The sequence below is a fragment of the Canis lupus genome, chromosome 4 (assembly GCF_048164855.1).
Source record: "Canis lupus baileyi chromosome 4, mCanLup2.hap1, whole genome shotgun sequence".
In the NCBI taxonomy this organism is placed as follows: Eukaryota; Metazoa; Chordata; class Mammalia; order Carnivora; family Canidae; genus Canis; species Canis lupus.
In genome coordinates, this window is record NC_132841.1 from 39456417 (window position 1) to 39482195 (window position 25779).

General features: G+C 47.3%; 2 long non-coding RNA genes across 3 annotated transcripts; one reads left to right on the plus strand and one right to left on the minus strand.

The window, feature by feature from the left end:
* The first annotated feature begins 4874 nt into the window (after nucleotides 1–4874).
* LOC140632251 (uncharacterized) lies at nucleotides 4875–19311 on the plus strand. Of its 2 annotated transcripts, none has more exons than XR_012029766.1 (2): nucleotides 4875–5083; nucleotides 18630–19311. It is a non-coding gene; the product is annotated as an uncharacterized lncRNA (long non-coding RNA). The 2 variants fall into 2 exon arrangements; XR_012029765.1 differs by lacking the exon at nucleotides 4875–5083 and adding an exon at nucleotides 6778–6858.
* A 3011-nt stretch (nucleotides 19312–22322) lies between these two features.
* On the minus strand, nucleotides 22323–24143 carry LOC140631556 (uncharacterized). The gene is made up of 2 exons (XR_012029100.1): nucleotides 23979–24143; nucleotides 22323–22644 (listed from the first exon to the last, which is right to left on the minus strand). It is a non-coding gene; the product is annotated as an uncharacterized lncRNA (long non-coding RNA).
* Nucleotides 24144–25779: the final 1636 nt, after the last annotated feature.

Here is a 25779-nt window from a genome sequence, read left to right on the forward strand (position 1 = left end):
TCATCTAAGCTTTGCCTAAACAGCCCAAGAGGAAGTTGGTGCCTTCCCACTCTGCAGCTTGCCTGGGGAGAGGAAGGGTTAAATCAGAACAAGATGACAATAGGCCTGGGGAGCTAAGTATGGAATGGGGAGACCAAGGCAGCCTGGGACTTGAACACAAGAGAAAGGACTGGGGAGAAGGAGGGAGGGAGGCCAAGGAAGGGATAGGTTAATTGTTGAACTCAATAAAAATTTGCATGCTGAGCCCTGGAATGGACCTTGGGGATACAGAGATCCATAAGGCAGGGGTCCTGGCTTCACAGGCTCACAAGCAGGCTCACAAGAAGATGGCTAAGACAGTGGAGTGGGCTGAGTTCTGTGGCTTGATTTGTCTAGCAAGAGTCTTGGAAGCACCAGGAGCAACTTTCCTAGTCCAGGGACAGGGAGAAGGCTTCCTAGAGAAAGTGACATTGGGAGCTGGACCTTAAAGGATTACTAGGCGTTTGCCACCTAGAAATTGAGGAGTTCTCATAACTCTGGTATTCCCTTTTATTAAGATTGGCTACACCATAGTTACTTGGCCAGTGTCTATCCTTTCTGCTGAAATCCATAGGCATGGGCATGCTATCTGGTTCACTGAGTTTTCTCCTATACTGAAGAGAGTGTCTGGCATACAATAGGTGCTCAATAATGTGTGTGTGTACATTAGAGAGCAGCTTGTGCCAAGGCTGAGTGAAGGGTGCATGTATTGACAGCAATACAAACTGGCTTGGGGCAAGATAGGCGGGGCAGGCAGAGTCCAGAGCAGAAATAGTCTTGACTGCCCATCTTAGTAGTTTGGATTTTATCCTCTAACTGGGGAGGGACACGGTCAAATCTGCACTCATTCATTTATTGACAAATATTTATTGAGTACCTACTATGTGCCAAGTTTTGTATTAGACCTTAGGGGCTATCGTGAGAGCAAGACAAACTCCTTCCCCGTGTGGAGCCTGCATTTTCCTGGGAAACCAGATGGCAAACTTGTGAACCACTAAGAAAGAATATCTTTTTGGCTCGTGATGAAGTGATGGGTAGAAAAATTAAAAGGGACAAGAGGTCAGCAAGCGATGAGAAGAGGGAGGCTCAGTGCCAGATGGGGAGTGTGTCAGATTGGTTTGTGTTCAGCTGCAGGCAGCAGAAAACCTGACTCACAGTAGCCTAACCTACAGGAGTTTATTTATATCTTGCAACAGGAAGTCCAAGAGGTAAGCAATTCAGGCTGGATGGCAACTTGCTGGTGATGTCAAGAAACCACGTTTCTCCATCTTCCTGGTCTACCTCCTTAGTGTTATCTCTGAGGCTTTAAATTTTTTTTTAATGAGAAGAAATTTATGCATTTCATATTTATTTAAAAATGCATAATTAAAATAAGTTGCTTCCTTACTGACATGTAAATTACTTCACCCAAAAAATTCAGGGAAGTCTTGATGCTCACAAAGATGACTGACATGAATTTTCTGGGGTGGAAAACAGGGAAAAGGACCAAAGCCACATCTGGGTTGATGTGATACACGATTGTACCGCCAGTGGGTGGATTGTGACTCTGTGTGTGCATGCAAGGTATTCAATTCTTCTGTTGGATTCGTTCCAGTGGAAACAGGTATTCAGAGCAAGAAATGGCCATGAAGAGTATAAGCCCCATCTCCTCCCAACTCCCACAAAGAAACTTAGAGACATTTTAGGATGAGCATCAGGCTTCCTAAATTTCATTAAATGGGAGCTGTGGGACAAGCTGACTGCAGCTGGTACTTGGCTTACAAAGGGATCACTCTGGGGCAGTAGGAAGATGAACTTGGGGACAAAAGTCTGGAAGCTCTAGTTCTGGAAGAAATGGGGAAGCCTGGATTTGGGCAGGTGATAGGCATGAAGGAGTGGGGGCAGCTGTGACAACTATGGAAGGCGGTGCCGAAATGGTGACAGTTAATGTAGAACTGAATGAAGGGTCTCACTGAGGTGAGGGGACCCAAATGTAGTTGTAAGAATTTAAGAATTGGTGAGCCAGGCCCAAGTCACCAACAATGTCAGCCTCCTCCACTGGAGAGTTGCTTCAAAGAGGCAAATCTCAAGATGGCTTGTAAGGTTTCAGGATGCTAAGAAGTTTCTAAAGTCAGCCTGCCCTTCCTTTATTGGTGGAGCCAGCCAATCACAAATCCGAACACTCACTGGGTACTGGGCCTTCCTTAGTATCTTGGCAGTCAGTGACAAACTCATTAAAAAATAAGAACACGGCTGCAGATCTTTGAGGATCTCAGGCGGAATGCGGACCAAATAACCTAGCCCTTGGGCCCTAGTCACTGGGCACTTGATTTGGTCATTGACTGGGGGAAATTCTGTGGAGAGGTGGTAACATTGTTCAAAAAACTTGAGGGCATGACTATCATCTCCTTAACAAGGATGGGAGGTTGACTGCCTTCAGAAAATTTCCTTTCTAATAGATTAAGAATGTATTTATATATCTTTAATATAGCCAGCTAACCTGATTTTAGGTAATCAAATAGTCAGTCTACCTTTCCTGGGCGAGGCACTAAGTATTAACAGGGAACAAAACAGACAAAAATCCATTCCCTCACAGAACTCTGATAGGAGACACTCAAAACCCCAAATAAAAAAAAAAAACAAAAAACAAAAAAAACAAAACAAACAAAAAAAACCCCAAATAAACCAGTAGTCTATAGAGAACAAACTAGTTGTGTCCTTTTTTTTTTTTAAGATTTTTTATTTATTTATTCATGAGAATACATAGAGAAGAGAGAGAGAGAGGCAGAGACACAGGCAGAGGGAGAAAGAAGCAGGCCCCATGCAGGGAGCCCGACGTGGGACTTGATCCCGGGTCACTAAACCACTGAGCCACCCGGGCTGCCCTAGTTGTGTCCTTTTATTTCTCTGTGTTGAGCAGCGCTCTGCAAACATCTTGGAGCTAAATACATCCTTCATTACATAAGTCACTTATAAGCCATACTGTTTTCTTCTTCAACTATGTAGTCAAGACATGGGTCAGTCAATCAGCAATAGGCAAAGTTCTGGGTACCTATTGCTTCCATGTCTTTCATTCTAGCATTTGGGAAAATTAAAGCTGGAAGCATTGAAGTCCCAGAGGTACAATGTGCAAAGATCAATCAGTTGACAAACAAGACCCAGGTATCCTTCACAGGCCGAGATGGTACACATTTTCCGTCACCTGACCAGAAGACTGTTCTCTGCCCCAGGCCACGCTGGTGGCCCATGAGTAGATATGCATACGTGTCATGGAAAGATATTATTAAGTGTACAGCTCTTGATACGTGATAAAGCATCTTCACATTTTTTATCCCTCTCTATATACTCTACATAGAGCTGTAGATTTAGCAAGTGAAGTTACAGGATATCCAGTTAAATTTGAATGCAGTATTTGGGGCACAATTATATTAAGAAAAAAAATCATTTATCTGAAATTCAAATTTAACTGGGTGTTAAATTTAGTTTAGTTGGGTGCATTTGGGCTGCTATAGCGAATTACCGTAGACTAGATGGCTTAAAAACAAAGTTTATTTCTTATCGTCTGGAGGCTGGGAAGTCCCAGATCAAGGCGCCGGCAGATTTAGTGCCTGGTGAGAACCCTCTCTCTGTTCACAGATGGCTGTCTTTCATCTGTGTCCTCACTTGGTGGAAGGGATGAGAGGGCTCCCTGGAGTCACGACCTAAGACCTCCCAAAGGTCCCACCTTCTATTGGCATCACATTGGGGCATTAGGATTGAACACATGAATTTTGGTGGGACACAGTCCTTAGCACTGGGCATTCTGTACCTCATCTGGCAACCCTAACTATAACCCTCGGAAGCAGGCATAACCTTCCATTTGATCACCGAGGCTCAGAAAGTAAAGGGCTTAAGGTCAGCAGACCAAAAGGATGTCAGAACTGGGCCCTTCCCCTTTGCTGGTCCCTGCCTCACCCCTGGGTGGCATCTTCAAGGCATCAAAGACATACTGGGGTGAAGCATGAAGATGTCAGGGCTCGAAAGGAGGGACTGTGTCAAGGGGAGGCCGTGGAGGGAGCCACCGCCATGAGGAGCAGACCCCAGTCTTCAACGGTCAGAGGAGGGACGGTTTCCACTCTTAGTCGCAACATGTTTTTGGTTTTAGTTTACTGTACCCGGGCCCCCAGCACCCCAGCCAACAAGACTGGAAAGGCAGGAAGCCATCTGGAGCTGCATGCTGAGTCATAGGGCCTGGAGAAAAACAAGAACATCATGCCAGCAGAGCAGGGGGTGGGAAACAAACAACCCTCTTCAAGATGGAGCTTGAGGTGGGCACCGGAAATAGAAACTGCTCCCTCTGAAGCATCTGTTAAAAGCCCCAAGATCACCATGCGTTTGCAATTCCGTTCCTAGTAAGCACCTACTGAATGCAGAGGTCTGTGAAAATGTCAATAAATCAGGTGGGTGGTGTAACGGAAGTTTCTGGGGTTTGTTGTTGTTTTTCAAATCCTGGCCTCTCCTCTTCTCTGACTACCCATCAGCCCTTGGGCAGTTTACTTAAACTTTCTGACCTTGTATCCTCTTCAGTAATAATCATCCTTATCTCATTGAAATAGTGTGAGGTTTTCAATGAAATCACATTTTTAAAAAGTGTCTTGCAAAGGGCTGGCACACACCAGGTGGTCAGCAAATGGTAGGTGTTATTATCAGAGAGACATAAAAATATCTTCCTGTCAGGGTGGTGTGGGGATTAAATCAGATAACACGTCTCACTCTTAGAGGGCTCTGGAGGTACATCTGAGCAGCGTTTCAGTTACTGGTAGAGATTCTCTTCTCCGGCCCCTAGATCCTGAGATGACCGGCTCTGGCTGCCCTGAGTGCTCGTGAGTAAAGCTAAATACACACACGATGAATGCCCACATGATGTCCGTTCATTCCATTCCACAAATATTTCCTTTATCATTGTGTGTGTTGCTGGCTCAGCCTGTGCAGAGGTACAGAAGAACAAAATGAAGATAAATACTATTTTTCTGTTGTGTTGAGCAATTGTTCTGTGCCAGGCATGAAGCTAAGGGCTTTATAGGAATTCCCAGAACGACTCGTTCAGGTCAGTACTATTACAATCTCCGTTTTACGGATGGGGAAGGTGAGGTTTGGAAGGGTTAAATACGCTCTCTGAATGCACAGTGCAAATAGGTACCAGAGACCAGGCTCCCTCCTGTGCTGATTCACCCAAGGTTCTGACTCTCGTACTGTGGACCAGCTCCCAGAGGGAGAAAAACCCTCACTTGGGGACTGAAACTTATTCAGGCACAAGGGTGGAGGAACAGTATCAGGCAGTGAGCCGATTAAATGCCAAAGGGGAGGTTAGTGGTCAGAGCTGTAGCAGTTCTTGGCTGGAGGGGGTGATCCCTCAGGGGCTTCCTTGAAGGTCGGTAGTGGAGTGGGGAGTAGCACTAGATGCTGGGACAGGAGATGGAGCAGGGTATGGGAATGGCAGATGAGCAAAGGCACAGAGGACTTGGCCAGGTATGGGCAAGTTTCAGCGAGAGGCCAGCTGGCCAATCCCAAGTGTGTTCTAGAGAGCAAAAGATGGCATATCCAGTTCGCAAAGTCTGCTGGGCCAGGCTGTTTACTAATTTTCAGAACGAGAAATGCCTCGGCCTGTCTAAAGTGACTTCTAGCCTTGATGCCTCACCACCTTAGAGAATCCCTATGCATCATGTGTCAGGCCTGGTCAGTAGGACTCAAAGGTGTCGCTGTTGTCAGGAAGGAAGCAGGTTTCTGCAGATTAAGTGAGCATGACCTGTCTTGCCCAATGGCCTCAACCTTAGGTCCCCTGGGTAAGGAGATAATGACATTCCCTTTGCCTTCAGAGGATTCCACTAAGAAGAGCACACACAATGGATCATTAAAGCAAATTTGGAGACAATACGGCTTTTCCTCAAGTCAGTGTGGCAAGACATATCAAAAGGATTAAAACTATGCCCCCTTTGATCCCAGGGTTTCACCAGCAGGAATTAATCCTAGGGAAAAGAGCAGGGAGGTGTGCAAAGCCTCCCTGTGCGTGTATAAGGATGGCTGATATAATATTACTTACAGACACACCAATGAGAAATGCCCCAACTAATCAATAACAGGGGCTTGGTTAAAACTGATGATATGTCCATAGAATCGCGTACCACGTCGCCATTAAAGTCATTGTGGTCACATCATATTAAGTGAAAAACTCAAGTTGCAAAGTATCGACCTAGTACAATCCCAGCCTGGAAATGCATTAATCCCATCCATTCACTTATTGAAGAGTTAATGTGCTGTGTGCCAGGCAATATTCTGGGCACAGAGATGCAGAAGGGAACAAGTTCAGTGAACCATGTGGGGGAGGGGGAGGTGAGGGAACAAAAAGGACGATTTCCAGGAGTAGTGTGATGCCATGAAGAGGACATAAAATGGGCTGGTTTAATCTAGATTTTATTTATTCATGAGAGACACACGAGAGAGCAAGAGGCAGAGACACAGGCAGAGGCAAAAGCAGGCTCCCCGGGGAGAGCTCAATGTGGGACTCAATCCCACAACCTTAGCCAAAGGCTCAACCACTGAGCCACCTAGGTGCCCCAAGATGGGCTGGTTTAGACTGAGTGATGAGGAGGGAACTATCTGAGGAGGTAACATTCCGATCTTGACCTGCATGTTGAAAAACACCATTCATGAGGATCAGGGAAGAGCATTTCAGGCAAAGGGGCAAAGGCCTTGAGGGGTGATGCAATCGCAGCCTTAGGAAAAATAAATAAATAAAGGCAGAGACCTTGTGTGCAAGTGGGGAGAGAAGAGGTGGGAGAGAGAGGCGGATATAGGCCACACGACACAGGGATGAACGCCAAGGTGAGGTGTTTATAAGGAGTCTGGATTTTACTGCATCTGCAGTGAGTGGGAAGCTACTGGATCTTAAGTCTGGCAATGATCATATTTATGTTTATTTTATATTTATGAGCCAGAGGGAAATACACCAACGGGTTAATAGAGATCACCGATGAGGGGGCGGGGGGGGGAGGATCATGAACAATTTTTGTTTCTTTCTGTGTGCTTATCTGTGATTCCCAAACTTTTGTAATTAGAAAAAAAACAAACAATCATTTTTATATTAAAATAACTGTCCAGAGAGCATCACGAACTGACGGAGACCTCTCACTAACATGGAGCTCCAGAGTGAAAAGTCTTTTCACCTACAACACTCACATTGGGTTTTCCCAATAACCCTGTGAGTTGAGTCACATCATTTTAATAAGCTCCATTTTGTAGGTGAGGGAGCTGGGTCTGGGAGGGGGAGAGGCTGGGCCTGGGAAGGGGAGAGGCTGGGCCTGGGAGGCGAGAGGCTGAGCCTGGGAAGGGGAGAGGCTGAGCCTGGGAAGGGGAGAGGCTGAGCCTGGGAAGGGGAGAGGCTGAGCCTGGGAAGGGGAGAGGCTGCGGCCGAGAACCGCACAGCTGAAGCCAGGATAGAGGTTCCAGAGGCCTTGGCCGGACTTCCTGATTTTGCCACAGAGCGGGGCCTGTGGGCTGGTCCGGCTTAGATTTAGCCAGAAATCCAGAGGCCCCAGGGAGAAGTCCACGGGATGACTACCTGCTTGGCGGAGGGCAGGGATGGACCTACAGCCCCCCCAGATCACAGGTGTGCAGGAAGAAGGGCCTACCCCACGTGACAGGTGCTCAGTAAACATTTGTTGAAATAACGAAATAACTTGCTTTGTGGAAAACACCTTTTTGGGAGGTGGTTTAGCGGACTTCCCAATACGGTGGCTGTGTGATCCAGGGTTTATTATTCTCTCTGGTGAGCCCGAACAGTCCTCCTCTGTAAAATGGCAATAAAGTTAGGGTCGCCCACCTCCGCGGAGTGTGACAGGGGCACGCTCGGAGCCAGACGGCCTGGGCTGGAATCTGCCTCCACCTCGTTCTGGCTGTGACCCTGCAGAGCTCCTTAGGCTCTTAACACCTCAGTTTTCTCATCGATAAAGTGGGGGTGATAATACTTGCCTCCGAAGGATGTTGTTAGGACTACACGGAGGGATACGGCGCTCTGAAGAGGTCTTGGCACATGGAACGTTCGCCAGTGGCGTGAGCATCACAGGGCCGGCGAAGGGACGGAGGGGCTTGGGGAAGCCCACGGAGAGCGTAGCTGCTCCCCCTGCCCTGCTGCCACTGCCTGCCTTTATTACTCCTTCAATAGTTCTTCATAGGAAACAGGTACAAATTCTATGTCTTTTCCTTTACGGGGGAGACACCTGACCCACAAGGACCCACACCTGATCCTCTGCCAAGTTAAACATTAGACCTGCTCTCTCTCATCTCGGGTTTCTGTCTGTTCAAGGTCAGATGAAGAATCATCAATGTCTCTCTAATTGAGTTAAATCTCAGGCTTGACATTCGCTCCGGTGAGCGCTCCTGGAGTCTCTGTACCTCTGATCTCTACCCCAGTTTCCAAACTTCAGTCGAGGTGCGAGGACCACCGATACTTGTGCAACAGCTGCCTGTCACTTGGCCCAGTCTCTCCCTCATTATTTTTCTTTAACTTGTCTCACATTGAAAACTTAAATACGTTTGTTCAAAAGGGAAATGTATTCATTACCATAAATGGAAAGCCAATACCACCTGCCACAAAATGGAGCTATCCATAAAAAGAAATACCATGAAAATAGAGCAATATTATTGAATTCTGGGGGGATAAGGCTACCCATTGAAGACTCTGGGCTTGAGGCCTGTTTGATTTCCATTTAAAAGGGAGATCTGGAGAGGTGTTAAAGTTTCAGAGAAGTGCTAAAGACCTGTTAGTACCGAAGTGAGATTGCCTTCTTTATGTGATAAGAAGGACAGAAAGAGAATTCAGAGAGGAAAAATTCTCTAACCTTGTGATTTAATGTTTTTATTTCCTTGCCTGTTCACCTTCTAGAACTTTCTCCTGCCTGCCAGGAGCAAGGGGCTCCCATTTACATGATTCAGTTCTTTATTGAGAAAAGCTAAGGAGGGAGCTGCCCACCCTCTGCTTCTCACTTACTAGGTCATTTTTAGGAACATTCTTTCCCCTCTCTGAATTGAGGGAGGTGAATTGGAAAAATGTTCTTCTCAGAGGATTTCCAGGTCCTAAAAGTCTGGGAGGCCTCATCCAAAAGTGCACCCGGCTATGCATGGATGTTTTCTTACCTGCTGGTGGGGCAGGGGTGACATCCACCCAGAGGACAGCCTTGTGGCATGGTTCGGGTTACTGGATCTCCACAAGAAGCAAAGCTGTGGGATTCATCACATATCCACAAATAAATTCACGTTTCCTGGGGGTGGATTTTCTGCTTGTTGAGTCGAGCAGATGGCTGTGCCTGAGTTGAGAAAGGAGGTAGCCAAAACCCCTCTGTGCCTAGCCTAGACCCTAGGAAGCAAACGAGCAAACAATTCACTGACTTCAGGCTACATCCCCCTGCTCTGCAGCCCCTGCAGATGCTTCCTTTATCAGAGAGCCTGGTGGGGAGCTGCTGAGGCGTCACCTCAAAATGATTCCTGTTTTCGTGTCTCCCTGCTTCTCAGTCAGCAGGGTTCTGCTGCACCTGCGCAGCATCCAGATTTCTGAGCCCAGCATTCCAGACCCCCTCTACAGTCTAATTCCAATTTACATTTCCAGTCCTGGCTTCTGGGACACCCTTCTCTGAATCCCCCACTTCTGACAAGCTGGTTACCGGGCACACAGTTGGTGTGAAGAAATGTGGAATGAAAGAACATGCCTTCTGCCGGGCTGCCTCTACGGTTCCCTTGAACATGAATTTCTTGAGTGTCAGGGACAAATGGTGCTTGAAGGCATCTTCTATGTCAAGCCCCAGTAGGGTGGCCACTGTCTTGATTTGCTGGGGATTTTCCTGGTGTTAGCACTTGAAGTCCCATGTCTCAGGAAACCCCCCGGACAAAGGCAAATCAGGAAGGTTGGCCACCTTACCGGGGTAGGCTCCATATGCTCTGTCTTCATGGGGCTTTGGCATGGTGGGGGAGGATGGCACTAAGCAAATGATCCCACAAAGAAATGAGTAGTTATAAACCATGGCGAGTGCAAAGCCAGAAGCCAGCTCTGAGCTGAGCGCCACGAGGAAAAGCCTTCTCCCGGTCCTGGAGAAGCTCCTGGTTGCTAGGAGAGAGAGGGACATACAGCTTATTTAATATAAAGTGGTGAGTGCAGTGAATCAGAAATCGACAGTCTTTTTCCCTGTCCACATTGCACTGTTTCTATTTTAATTGGGGTTTCAAGCACCGGAAATCCACTGTGGTGAACTAAATGGATATAGATTGAAAGGGCTTTAGAAGGAAAAGCTAAGAAACCAGGCTCTGGAAGAGAGAGAGAAACAATTGCTTCTTAGGTTGTTGAGAGTAGAAAATAATGCCAGAACAAAAGAACTTGCCTTCTTCCGTTTTCATTAGAAAAATGGACTCTAGCCATTCTCTGCCCTTGGGTTTCTCTGCCCAGTATTCTAATTCCTGGAAGAAAGAATCTGATAGCCAGGCTTGGGTCTCGTGCCAGCCCCTTGGCTAGGCTGGGGCAGGGGGGTACCATGATTGGAAATTCCATGAAAATGGTGTGCTGTGCAACTGGGGAGCAGGATGGTTGCTGATGCAAGATGGAACGGCTGAGATGCTGGTAAGGTGAAGGTTTCACTTGTCCCAATCTCCTCTTTAAGAGGGGGCCCGGGCCTCCTGTGCTGAGGTCACTGCCTTTAGAGCCCCTCTCTGCTTGCTGTCTGACTGGAATCTTCTGTTACCATGGATAGGCCTGTGCTGACAGCTGTCTGCCTGGACATAAGTGTCTCATCCAGCCACCCCAACTGTGATCACCTTGGGGCATGCACCGTGTCCTTGGACACAGCTGGATCAATGCCTGGCACAGACGAGAAACTCTGGAAGTGTGCTGAGTGCTTTCTAGAGAGTTTTCAAGAGCTGCAACAATCCTGCCACCTGTGTCTTGGCCCCTTGCCCTCCAGACAAACCAGTCTTCTTCCTGCTTCTTAAACTTTCAGCCTGCCTTGCTGTCCCTTCCACCCACACCTCTTGCTTTGCTAATCTCATGACTCAGGGATTCTCAACTGGGGGTGATTTTACCCTGCAGGGACATTTGGCAATGTCACACTAGAGAGAGGCTATTGCTGGCATCTCGTGGGTAGAGGCCAGAGATGCTACTAACAGCCTATGGTGTATGGGACAGGCCGCGTGACAATCGCCTGGCCCACGATGTCCCTGGTGCTGAGGCTGAGATACCCCATGGCACAGCTGAATGCCCACATCTCTGCTCAGAGGCCCTCTGCTCCAGGAGGCCCGCCCTGACCATCATCCATTTCTTCCTTTCGTGCCCCCTATTGTATTTTCTTTGTGGTATTTTATCACCACCTACCATGATCGCGTCTGTTGGTGCCCGTACTAGACGTTCAGTCCTATGAGATAGGACCGCCGTGGGCCTGGTTCTCTGTGGCTGCCCAGCATGGACAGCAGTGCTCAGTAAAATGTGTCAAATGAATGTTTGACATTTGTTTCTACACATAAAGTAGAAGTGCCCTCAACACCTCAAACATCAGAGGTCAGAAAGCTCAGCTGGGAAGCCTGGCTCCTCTCAGCCTGGCCATCTTAGCATATTGGTGACTATTTCCCTGGCCAGTTCCATTCAGCCTCTGCTCTTGGTGGGCTGCATGGTCTTTGGCAAATTTCTTAAGCTTCCTGGGCCTCCGTTTCTGCATCTGCAAAGTGGGGCTATTTGCCCCCCTGCAAAGAAGGGGCTAGTAATAATAGCCCCTTGCAGAGATATAATGGGAATGAAATAAATAAATCCACAAAAAACTTAAGTGCCTGACTCAGAAGAGCCTCGGGAAATGTCATCTGCCATCATTATCTTCACCATGATTTGGCTGGGGTAGGCGGTGAGGACAACAGAGTGGGCTCTGGGGCCCTACCAGAAGATTAGAGGATTAATACAGCTTGCAAGGCCGAAGCGATCCCCATTTGGTTGTGCCAGCTCTTGCTCCATCCGTGAAATAAACCGGATGAAGCCTTTATCCATCTCTTGTTTTGAGGAGGAGGCTAGCGGGGAACGTGGATTTAACGTGGCAGATGGTGCTGTCCTTGGATTATGAAACCAAAGGAGGAAATTAAAGTGCTCCATTGCAACAGCTACAGGCCAGCGAGGGTAGAGGGCAGGGGGTGGGGCACAGAGGAGGACAGAGGAGGTGTTTTATCAGTCGGGCAACAGCTCTCTTCTTCAGGGCAGCTGGAGTCCTAGAATAATATAATCTTACGGCCTAAAATAATTCCAGGCCACCCCCTTCATTGTACATAGGCAAACAAGGCCCAGAGAGTGAAAGTAACCCCCAAGATCCCAAAGCGAATGGCAGAGCAATGCACACTTCGAATCCTTGAACATTCAGGGCTATTTTACTGCTCCAGGCCAAAGCCAGTGGCAAACTCAGTCCCAGGGCATCCTGACTTTGGGCACCTCTGCTCCATATCAGTGTCTCTTCTCAGTTCTCGGGCTGAGTATGAGCCAGAGCCCTGGAGCCATTCTGTCTGGGTCTGAATTCCTACAAACAGGCACAAGTTTCTTACCTCCTGGAACACCAGTCTCCTTGTCTGTCAAATGGGAATAATAACAAGCCCCACCTCACAGGGACACCATGAAAATCTGATGGATTACCGTCACATAAAATATTTAGCCTGGGGTTTGGTGCAAAGTAAATGCTCAATAAAATGTTAGTCCCTGTGGTGGGGCCAGAAAGGACTTCAGGTTTCACCTGTTGCCCTAGGCAATGAGCCCCTCGAAGGCAGTGCCTATCTATGGGACATCTTTTGTTCATGACGCTTTCCAGAGCAACTGACACCTGCTAGGGGTGCTACGTAAATGGTAGTGGCCAGCAACTGGTCCCCTTGGGGACACCCATGGCTCAGTCCACACCATGAAGCAGCAGGGAATGCCGCCAGCAGTGCAAGCGACTCTTTGTCTCTCATTTAGACTTTAATCCTAAATGGATAAAGCAGCCTTCTCGTCCAACGGTGAACAGGCCTCGTGATGAGGGCTATGTTTGTTTTCCCAGCCTTTTTCTGCAGCACAACGCCTTTTCCCAACTATGCTTTGGGCTATTTGCATTTAAATTGGTTTTCTCTCATTATAGAAATCTCTTAGGTCAGCTGGAGTTTCCATTTTCCTCGAATCAGTTTGGAAGCTCCATTTCTTGCTCGAGGGTCCCTTATGCCCACCTCCCTCTCACTGATAGTTGAGATGTGGTCACGTATTCTCATCTCATCTTGGAGAACAGATAGCCTGAGAAAGTTGCTCAAATCCCAAACAAACTTGGCATGTTTCTCACAGGAGAAGGTGGGGATTGAGGAGATGGGGAGTGAGGGGCAGGAGGATTCTGGACCCTGTAATTATAGGAAGAAGACCCCAGGGTGGTTCAGCTTCGAGATCTAGACCTCCTTTTCTCATTTATTAAAAAAAAAAAAAAAAAAAAAATCAACTAAGCACAATGCTGGGTGCTTGAAATGCAGATAATAAGACATTCTTGCTGCCCTCCAGGAGCTCCCTGTCTAGTAAAGGAGAGAGAAAAGCAAAATAATGTTTTAAAATCATAATATAGTCAAATAATTGTTTTAATAAGGATCAGAATAGATTCCAGCCTGAGAAGCGGCTTTCGGCAAGTGCTCATCAAAACCTCAGTCACACACACACACACACATGGGCGAGCACACATACGTCCTCAAGCACACATGCCCCCAAGCACACATGCACCAGGTGAAAAATGTTGACAGCACTTGCCATGTTGCCAGGTAGCTTTCTAAGCTATGTATACAATTTATACATATGTATTAATATATTTATTTAATCTTCATGACAAGCCATGAAAAAAAGTGCTGTCATTATCGTTGTTTTCCAGGTGAGGAAACTGGGGCACAGTGATTAAGTCACTTGCCCAAGGTCATCTCTAATAAAATGTAGAGCCAGACTTGACCCGGGGACATGTGGTTATTCATCCTATGCTATGACAGCACCTGACCAAGGGCAGTGCACTCATGTTTTTCTAGTGCGTCTTTCAAACTGGTCAAGATCCACTACCCTGATTTTCTGACCTGTGCATACACCATGAACCATGGTGTGTGAAGACGTTTGAGATGCTTGCAGTGGACCTGAAGGAAGACTGGGAATTTTTCAGATGGCTAAAAGGAAGAATGAAGTATTTCATGAAGGACAAGACTGTGCCAGTTGCCAGAGTATGAATAGCATGGAGGTCCAGGTCAAGGGTACTCCAAGTTGTATGACAGGGCTCAGGTGTGAGATAGGCTGAGCAGGTGGTGAGGCATGAGGCTGGGAGACTGGCAAAGACCAGATCACAACAGGCCTTGAATATCATGCACATGGGCTCTGTCAGGAGGATGGGAGGAGCTATGGAGGGGCTGAGCAGGAGAGGGACATAGCCTGTTAGATCACTCTAGCTCTAGTGTGAAGAGCTACCTGGTAGGGAGGTGGGGGACAATACACAATCAATAGATATAACTAGTCGGCATAAAAGCTGTAACTGATTTGGTATAATCAATAGGGTTAGGTAGCTTCCCACCGCCTCTCCTGCACAGAGGCACTCCTGCTCTTCGCCATGTGTGTCATGGAGCTGTAGCTACCCAGAGAAGACATCTTTATCTAATTCACCCAGACACCTTACAGGCTAGTGGTGGCCCTGGTGTGTGATAGTCAAGAAGGGTGGAGACAGAGCTAAGCTAAGACAGTAGAATTTGAGAAAGAGATGAGGGGAAAACATATGAGATATAGTGGAGCAAAGTAATCTGGTCTTGGTGATCAACCTGATGTCAGGGCTGAGGGAGAGTGAGGAGATGAGATGATGCCCAAGGTACTAGTTTAGCTCAACCAGATTGTTCTTTAAACCCTGTTTCAATTGACAACAGGTGTCGCTGAATTTTTCCCATAAAGGTCCAGATAGAAAATATAAAATATTTTTTTAAAAATATTTTTATAAATAAAATAAAAAGACTTTGCAAGCCTTATGGTCTCTGTTATAATTACTCAGTTCTGCCATTATAGTTCAAAAGCAGCCACAGACAAGATGTAAAGGAATGGGCATGGCTGTGTTCCAATAAAACTTTATTTACAAAAACAGGTTGTGGGCCAGATTTGGCTTGAGGGATGTTGTTTGTTGATCCCTACTCTACACCGTGAGGTGGCCCAAATGCCAAGTAGACTGCCAACTAGGTGGGCCAGGTGGCTGTTAAGTGAAAGGCTCACACTGACAGGCTCATGCCTCATCAGGCAGATAGACTGTATCTCTCCTTGAATGATGTCTACCTGACCAAAAAAACACTCATCGGAAATTGCAGAGTAATTCCAACACCTAGTCCTGGGAGTCCAACTCTAGAAGAATGGAGGCAGATGTTTGACTCCAAATGCTCAGTTTCTGTTCCAGGCACAGTGGAGGTCCTGCTCTGATACTTCCATTGGTTATAAATACAACACAACAAGCACACTAGCTTACCTTCATTGGACACTCACTCTATACCAGGGCCTGAGCTAAGGGCTTCACCTGAGTGATCTCATTTCATGCTGACAAAACTCTTGTGTGGCACCTATGTATTATTATGTATCTTCATTTTACAGATGAAGAGACTGAGGTATAAAGAGGTTCAATACCTCTGGGGCTTGGACTCAGGCAATCCAGTCTCAGACCCTGGGCTTCCAACCAATCCTCAATCAAAATGGATGCTGCAGGCCGAGGTGGACACCCATGATCACTGCATCCACATGTTAGCCCGAAAACACAGGCTGAAACAGGTCAAACACTTGGGAATCTTTTGTCCTCTGGCCTGAGTAGCACTGTTATTGGAGACAAGCAGTCCAGAGGAGATAAGCCCATCTGTTTCAAAAGCAAACCAAAACAAAATCAACAGGCACATCTTTCCCGATCTCTGTTATTGAACAAAACCCAGAAGTGGGTCCAGATGAAATGAATATATTGCTATCTGAAGGTACTGCATCTGAGGAAGGTGGGGGCAGAAAATGAGAGGAGACAGCTAATCTCGATGTGTTCACTCTGTAAACATCCACTTAGGGCACTGTGGTCCCTGTCCCTGACCTCCTGAAGGGCACTGGTTGGGAGGAAGCCAGGCACAGAGAGGGCTTTCGAATGCCCTGGACATCATGCACGCTGAGGTGAATGCATGGTGCACTGGGGTCACAGAACAGGGACTGAGCCGGGGCAGAGGCACCTGGAGCCCAGCTTAGGTGATCTGGGGTTAAAATGGTAGTGAGGAATATTCCAGGGGAAGGAAGAACATCTTCCAAGGCAAAGGGGATAGAGGCTAGAGCGAGGAGATGGTATAGGAGGGATGCAGTTGGAGACACAGGGGACAAGTCCTGGGGAAGTCAGCTCCCAGCAGTCAGCCCAGACCATTCCGGGCTGGAGGCTGTCCTGTTCTCAGCCTTCTGTGCAACCAGAACGATCTCTGAGTTCTAGATGAAATGCAAAGCACTTGCCAAGAATATGGTGATGCCAAGAACACTCTGCTGATGCTGCATCTTGAAATAGTAAAAATAAATAAGAGTAAATCACTTCTATCATGCTGCCCATTTCACCCTGCATTTCTAATGGCTTTATCTTGCTTATGCTCACTGAAAGTTTGAAAGTGGGCAAATATTAATACTGCTATCACCCTTGTTGTATTATTAAAGATATTAACAGCTCTCATCTTGGGGGCCCATGGTAGCCAGCAGTGACCTAAGTACTTTATATATAATATCTTATCTAACAGAAATGATCTGAGGCTCAGTGAGGTATAATGATTTGCTCTAGGTCATATATTGGGAAAAGAATGGAGCCAGAACCCAAACCCAGAGTTTGCCTGATGTCTGCATCCAGAGTCCTCCTGCTGGGCCTTTCTGCCTTGACATCATGCCATCTAAGGACTTTGTGGATTTCTGAGAACATTTTCATCTGTTATATTTGTCCCTCCAAAGAACTTTGTGAATTTAGCATAAAAAGAACCAGGGCTCAGAGAGGTAAAGTATCCTCTCCAAGGTCACACACACAGATTTTGAAAGGGCCAACTGAAGACTTGAGCCAAGGTCTTACCATTTCAAAGCCAAAGTTCTATCTCTTTACCATGGCTCCCACGTCCACAGCAAAGAAACGGAAAGCTAACGTCCCACCCCTGGAAATGATTCTTTAAACAACAACAACAACAACAAAAAACCCCAAAACTCATGTTCTCTTAATCTCTGCGTTGGCGGGTGTTCATCAGGCAATCAAAAGACAAATACTTAGGAGAGCAGGACATGCAGATCACAGCCAAAATGACATCATAAGGAGCAGGCTGTGCCAAGCAAATCTAATTTCCTCTGACAGAGTGGCAGGCTGCGAGATAAGGCGAAAGTCACTGCCGTTGCCGTGTCCCCAATTCTGAAGGACAAGTTAGATCAGCTCCAGAGAAACTACTGGGGAGAGAGAGGGATGACAGGTCACACTGCACCCCCCCACAGAGGTATGCACACACACAGACACTCATGAAAGCTGACACACACTTACGCAGGCACACAGAGACACAAAGACAGATACGCACACACCCAGAAAAATTGGCACCCAAAAACACACACACACAGGCGTGTGCAAATACACCCACATGCCTCCAAAGACACACATGCCGGTCAAGAGATACAGAGAAATAAATACACATACATACATACACAAGTCTACCCACACACCCCCAACTCAGACACATACACATACACGTAGACATATGGAGACACACATATAAATACAGAGATACACAGACACACAGAGCAACACACACATACGCAGATGCACATACAGACACAGGCAGAAGACACACAAACTGATAGGGACAGAGATAACGTACACATTCACACATTCACAGAAGCATGCAGAGACACACGCATCCACTCACAGACACACATACAGACACCAAGACACACCCAGCACCCCTCGGTGGCAGGAGGTGCTGACTCTTCTCAAATCCTCTCCCTCGTATCCCTGAAATTACACCTTTCCCAAATTGGAGACTGAAAAATGAATACCTCTGTGTCTGTGCATTTTCTCAACCCTGCCTGGCCTGATGTCTTCATCCAGAACCTTGAACACACCTGCCAACTGGTGTTGTTGAGAAAGAACACGGACTTTGGAGTCAGGCTGGTCTGGGTTCCAAGTGAGGCTCTCTCACTCACTAGGTGCAGGGACCTGGGCAAGTATCACATCTCAGTTTTCCCACCTGCAGAGGGGCTGATAATCCTTGTGATGAGCCTGCTGGACTGGAACCCCTTGGAATTCTGGCATTCGGCAAGAATCTATCCATGCTAAGTACTTGAGTTATTTGAACGTCTGTCTCCTTCACCAGGCTAGAAGGCACCTTGTGGGCAGGGGTCTTGTCTGTGTCCCCCTCAGTCCCTCCTCCAGGACTCAGCAGGTGCCTGCCAGGCACATAGTAGGCGCTCAGAGAATATTTGAAAAAAAGAATCAAATGAAGTCTACATCCTTAGCGTCCTGGCACAAAGTAAATGCTCCCTCACAGCTAGAGTGTGTTGAAAAAGGTAATACATGAAAGCATAACCCTCTTCCATTCTCTCCATGAAACAGGCATTCACTTGCAGATGAGGAAACGGAGATCCAGAGAAGTTAAAGAATTTGCCCAAGGTTACTTCCTGGGGTGGAGATTGAAAACCAGGAGGAAGATTGCTAAATGCACGCTCAGAGCCTAACCACAGTAGACTTCGTGCATAAATATTTTCCACCAGTGACACAACTCCATGGATGACTTCTACAGCCAACTCCGCCTTATCTACGAATAGAGTAATTCTTTAGATTGAATCGACATTTTATCTTCAATCCTGGGTTGCCTTGTCTGCCTCCAGCATCTGTCTAGAACACCTTCCATATGCCCATGGCGTTGCATTTTACACATGCATAATCCGAAAGCTCCTGATGTCTGTGTGCCCCTTGCTCCCTCTAGAGTAACACCTTCCCATCTCTCTGTCTTATCACCTGACCATTTGAGGCCATTCTGTCCCCAGATGTTTTTCTTCTGTGTTTGTGTAGACCACACAGCCCCATCCTGAATTTGTCAAATCTGTTTTTCCCCTCTCTTGCATTGGTACAATCCCCGTGTTTAAAAACCAACCTGGGGCACTTGGGTGGCTCGGTAGGTTAAGCGAGTCAGACTCTGGATATCAGCTCGGGTCTTGATCTCAAGTTCAAAGCCCAGTGTGGAGCTTATTTAAAAAAATAAAAATAAAAAAAAATAAAGCCCAACCCAACTCAACCGACCTGTATGCCAGTTAAGCTACTTTACATAACAACTGCATTTGGCAGTAACTGATGGTGCACAGTTCAGCATTTTGCAAATCCTGAAAGGTTCTTACACTTATACCACCCCGTGCTGCTGCACACCTCCAACATGTTCAAACCCCCTCCCCCGCCACTGCCAGTTTCCCTAAAAAAGAGGATTTTGTGAAAGATCTCTGCCTCTGTCTGGGCAGGCAGAATGGTTACAGCCACAGGGCATGGAGGCCATAATTATCCTTCCCCACAAAGGAAAATAAAAATGTCCAAAGATAGTGGCCACCTGGCAGGCAGGGGACCAGGGCAGGCGGCAGTGACTCATCGAGCACGCCAGGCAGCCACTCTTCCCCTGCAAGCAGGCTCCGAGCTTACTCACAGCTTTGCCAGGCTAACGAGCAGGAGAACGGAGGCATCTGAGGGCGAGGGAGGCTCTATTTCTGCTAGCTTGAACTCTAACATGACACAGGTGGCTTTCAAGACTTTTTTTTAATCACCCTCTTGCTTCCCAGCTATGATTCTATTCACGGGGATAACCCCATGTGAACAGAGTGAATCTAAGCTGTGTATATATTAACTAAACAACCCAGATTTTCCCTACCCTTGTCATCTCAAACCCCTGTCCCCCTCAGCACCTGTGTGAAATTACACCACTAGCTGTTCATTTCATGGGGTTGGACTGGGTCTTCTCCTGGGGTTGTTCTTTAAAACAGTGATGTCCCCTCATGTGGAGTAAGGTGAGTGGGGAGGGAGAGGTGCTAAAGTAGTTAAGGAGAGGCTACTGTGTGCCAGGAACTGCGCCAGGCACTTTACAAGAGTCATCTCCCTGAACACTCATAGGCCTGGACTGCCTCCATTTCAGAGACACTAAAAGGGACATTCAGAGAGGGGAAGTGACCCACGAGACATTCACAGAAAGGCCAGGATTCAAGTCTGTTAGGCCCCAAGGGCTCCACTCTTCCCTCAGATCCCTTTTATCTTCCAGATATTTTACAGTGCTACTAAAATGCTGCTAGACACACCACTGGGATGACGAATAAATGTCATCTCAAGTGCCAATGCCAACACACTGGCTGAACTGGGGAAAATGGCCTGTTTCCTGGAAAACTGGTCTATTTCTTTGAAACACTGAAATTTAGGATACGACATGCATATGGAATCAGCATGAAGACCAAAAGTCCAGAGCACGGTGGGGCAGAAAGCAAGTGACATCGGAGTCCCTGATGGGATAGCTGAGCCCTTGAAAGCAGCCGCTGACCTCTCGTCCTCAATGAGCCCTAATGTCTGTATGTATCTGGGTCACAGTCATCTGTATTTTATGGTCATCTGCTGTTGAAACCTTCTAGTTGACCACAGTCCTTAGTAACTATTAGGAAGTCCTGAGTCCTGAGGCTGCCTCTTCCATATACTTCTGATGTGGGCTTTTCTGATCCAAAGTCTTCTGCTGAGGTTCAGAACTAGACACCAAAATGTTACTTATACACAGAATCCTGGACGTTAGACCAAACTAACCCTTTCTCCTCTCCAACCTTTTTCTCTTGGGGTTGTCATTTTTCTAGCTCAGTAAATAGCAACCATCAGAGGCCATGGGGTCATCCTAGACTCTTAGCTCTCTATGCCTCTACATCACCTAGGATACCAAGCCCGGATGGCCCTGCCCTCTGGTCTCTTGGGAGACCATCTCCATCTTCCTACTGCAGCCCTATCTTTCCATGTCCAGGTGGCTGCAACAGGCTCCCTACTAGCGTGCTGACTCCAGCCTGCCCTCCACCTTAGCCCAGAGAGAACATGCTAACCTACAAAGCCACATCACTGCAAGCTTAAAAATACTCCCATGGATCTACATTTCCTAAAGATAAAATCCAAATACCTGGGCCTGACATCAAAGAACTTTTGTTATCGGATCCCTGCTTATTTCTCCTACCTTATCTGTAGCTACACCGGAGACGTAACCTGCCTTCCCTTCACAGACACACAGCAGCCACTCGGAGGCCCGCCTCCAGACTTCCCACCTTTGAGCAGGCTCTTCTCTCAACTGTGCTGCCCTTTCCTTGCTTATGTAACTCCACTCATGCCTCAGCTCAGCTCTGGCCTCCCAGGCCCACCCCTCCTGGGCGGTCAGCTCAGATGGGGTGCCTCCTCTGGGCTTCCACTCCCTCCAATGTCCTGTATCACACTGGCTCAGGAGTCTTCTTTGGCTTTTGAGCTTCCAAGACCAGATTCTCAGAAGAATAGAAAGAACTCATGGCTTAACCAAAAACATGTGGAGGAAGGCAATCACAAGCAAAGCAAGGTGTTCCCCTCTCCCCAGCAGACGAAAGAATGTTCGCAGCAGTGATACGGAAAGAGATGGGAAAGGGGGCAATGAGCATGCCCACACTCCTGTGGGAGGCCCTCATGCTTGATTCTCAGGGCTAAGTGTGGGGCAGAGGCAACGTCCCAGAGTCTGTGGGGGTCTGTGGGGTCTCTAAGCAGAAGGCAAGAGGCAGTCCCAGGGAGGCAGAAAGGCCTAGAAGAGCAGAAGAGGCCACGTGGCATCTGGGAAATGGGGGCTCAGATATTTCTTAGTTTCCTACAATCCTGTGAGGTACCAAAAATAATACAATGTTCCTGTGAACCCCAGAATGTCACAGAGGTAACAGTCACCTGACCTGAGACAGGCTGCAGACAGGAAATGGAGACAGCTCCATGGAGACCTGCAATGACCAGTGACTCAGAGTGATAAATGCCACTGACAGATGACATCAAAGAGCAGGTGGCCCTCCTTCCATCACGTTTGCACACACCAAGCATAGATACGGTCTCTAGGGAAAGGAAGGGGGTGGATGGACTGCAATCGAGTTGCTACCTATCCCAACCAAATGGAGGCTCAAAATAGAAATTGAATTCAGTTAGGTATAACAGAGAAATTTGTATTTGCCCCACACCTGAGTTCATGGACTGATGATCATACCTATTCCAAGTGAATAAATGAACACAGATGGTAAAAGCAACTTGACCAGAAAAACAAATGTATTCAGAGATGATATAGGGTCTGCCTCTTTCTTCTGTTCTGACTGCTAAGGCAGCCCAGCATGATCCACCAAGAATCCATGAACCAGATCCAAAGTCTGTCTGTTTGAGGATTAGAGCTACCACTGGAGAGTCCCAACACAGTATGCCATACAAGAATGAGAGTTGGACGATCAGTGACCAGGCTTGAAGGTACTGGGGTTACACAATGCTGAGTCATGTTTCGAGCACCTCTCCTTCCTGTGTCTCAAGACATGGGTGGTCAGGAAAGGCTTCTCTGCAAAAATGAGGCCAGAGATGAAATCTGAAAATAAGTAGAAGGAGGCGGGGCGGGGGGGGGGAAGGGTTACCAGGCAGACAGAACTGCTTTGCCAATGTCCTATGGTAGGAAAGTATGGACTTGTTCATAGAAGAAAATAGGCCCCTGTGTCTGGAACACTGAGAGTGAAAGGTGGATAAAGCAGGGCATTGATTGGTGCTTCCCTCCTTTCCCTTGAGGTTGGGTTGCACCTAGTGACTTGCTTCTAGAATAGACTCAAATAGCACTAGTATGCCTCTTCTGAGAGTACGTTATAAAAGACTTCCCTCTTGCTCACACATCTCTTGCTTCTCACTTGTCTGTTCTGATGAAGTGAGCTGCCATGTTGTGAGCCACCCTACAGAGAAGCCCATGTGGCAAGAAACTGAGGGAGCCTCCAGCCAACAGCCAGTGAGGAGCTGAATCCTGCCAATAACTGGATGAGTAAGCTCAGAAGCCAAGTCACCCCGAGAGGAACCTCGAGATGACTGCACCCCAGATGACTGCAGTCTTGTGAGAGACACTGGGCCAGGGGATGCAGCCACGCCACACCCAGATTCCCAACCCACAGAAACTGTGACATAATAAACTTGTGCTGTTTTCTAAGCCACTAAGTTTTGGGGCGATTTGTCACTAGCTGCACTAGTTATCTGCAGCTGATAAGGTAGGCAGGTATGAGACAATGCAGAATATTTTAGATTTTGGTGGTTATCCTTAGGGTAACCACAGGCTGCTCCCCGTAAGGGTTAACCTGGGATCTACATGTCATTCAGCTAAGTTTCTGATTCTGAACCTTTCTGACTAATACAACCTATGTACCACTTGAAGTTGGGTGTAAGAGGATGTCAGATTTATTGACATCGGCATGGTAGGTGGGCAATGGGAGGCTGAAAGGGACAGGAATTAATCTTCGCTGACAACCTGTTGAGCACCAGGCCCTTGCTGGATGCTTTGCCTCAAGTATCTCATTTGATCCTTATGGGAATCAGCGCACCTTGAGGAGTGCAGTTAAGTAACTCGCCCGAAGACAGCCGGCCAGTAAGAGGTATGACCAGGAATCTCTGCTTTTGAGGTCAGCTGCCTACCACAGCCCACTGACATCACTCCTGCCAGTGAGTGGCCTTTCTAGAAATAGCTGGTCTGCTGGGTGAGAACCGGTAGTACAGGCAGAGAACCGAGATGCTTTCTTGTTCCCAGGGAAAATACTCCCGACGCTGGCCCAGGCAGACCCGACCGGTGAAATCAAAGAAGCTGCGGTATTGGCTATGGATGGCAGAGACAACATTCTCCTATTTCTCCTTGCCAGTAGAACTCCTCTATTACTGGGGGTGTCTACTCACCCAATACATTTCCCAGCCTCCCTTGCTTTAGGGGGTGACCAATAAGCTAAAAGTCACCGATTGGACCTTCTGATTGTGTTTTTAGAGTGCTGACTCATCTGAGAGGTGCATGCTCTTGCACTTCTCCTTTCCTTTTCATGTCTGGAATGGAGGCATAATGGCTGGAGCTGCAGCAGCATTCTATGGCCACACAATGACCTCGATGATGAAAACTACATTCTTAGATAGTGGAATACAGATAGAAGGAGCCTTGGCTCCTTGGAGGCCATGACCAGGGAGCCAGTCCTTGACTATTTGCATCAGAATTGCTTTCACACAAGAGAAAAGTAAATCCTTATCTTCTTTAAGCCAATATAATCCGGGTTTTCTGTTACAGGTAGCTGATACTCATGTGATACACTCACATTCTCAGTCAGATATTTAATAAGCAGGATCTGGCGATTTCACTTTAAAATTGCCAAGACTCCAGGCTCTCAGATTTTCCCTTACATCCTTCTTATTAAGCAGTTATTAGTATGCTCTCCAGAGGAGGAGGGGGACTAAGATTCCATGAGCACCTCCTTTCCCTCACGCATTGCACTCAACCCATATTATCTGGACTCACCTCACAATGCATCTGTGCAATGGGATTTGCATCCCATTTTATAGATGCAGAAATGGAAGTCCAGACAGATTACATCACTGTCTGGGGAACATGGCTAGGCTTTGAACCTAGACCTATCTGGCCTCATAGCCCATACTTCTGTTGCTTCCGCATTGCCTCCCGGGTCTAGAACTCTGAGGAGGTGAGGCCAATTGGACCATTTGGAGGGCCCTGGATCAGGGTGCCCGGCTGTCACCAAATCTCCCAACTGCAGCCACTTCCCGAAGTCTTCTCCACTGCAAGGTGACTAAAGCAGACGGCCCAGCTGGTCATCTCCCTAACTCACTGTCATCCTGTTTACTGGCCATCTGGCCTTCATCTCTGTGATTCTCTGACGGTCTGCCTTTAAGGACTCTCTTAAAGGGACAGAGGTCCTCCTTGGTTTCAGTAAAGGACCCTCATTCCTAAACTAATATGTTCCCAACCTGTCCAGCAAGACTGACAAAGGACAGGCCAGAACAGCAGGGACTTCTGGTTGCAACACAAGTCTGTTTCTAACCTGAGATTACAGTGCCCAAAAGGATTATGTGTTTCCAGCAAACACAGTCCCACCCTGCTGGCACAAATGCCATCAGAGCAGCCTGACTCCTCAGCAAGCTCCAAATATTCTCCACCAAAACTTGCTTTACCCTGTTTGAAACTCCTCTGATTGTCCCAGGAGAGATTGGAAATGTACTCTTTCTAGGAGCTGGTGGAAAATTAACCCACATTAGGAGAGAGCTAGGTGATGCTGAATTGGGGACAGGAAGGTCCATTTAAAAGAAAAAAAAATGTTCTTTGTAACCAGGACAAGGCTAAGCATGCCTTCTCTCTATTGGTCCAAATCTATGCCAGCCTCCCACTGGCATCCGTAGGTGTGCTCAGAACAAGCTATGGATTTCTATAGAGACTGTCACCATGGCACTAGGGGCCTTATTCTGCTATTTCAAGAGGGAAAATAAGCAAAAGGTCAAAGGAAGAAAATCTACCATAGGGATTTTCAAACTACAAATATTTATTCATGCTTTCGTGTGTGCCTGGAACTACATAGCAAGACGGGCTGGGAGAATGAACCTGTGTTGCAACCCCCATGGGTTGAGTGCAAGGCGAGGCAGTGACAGTCCATGATCGGATTTCTCTCTCACAACAGTATAATCCCTGTTCTGTCAATTGGGGAAA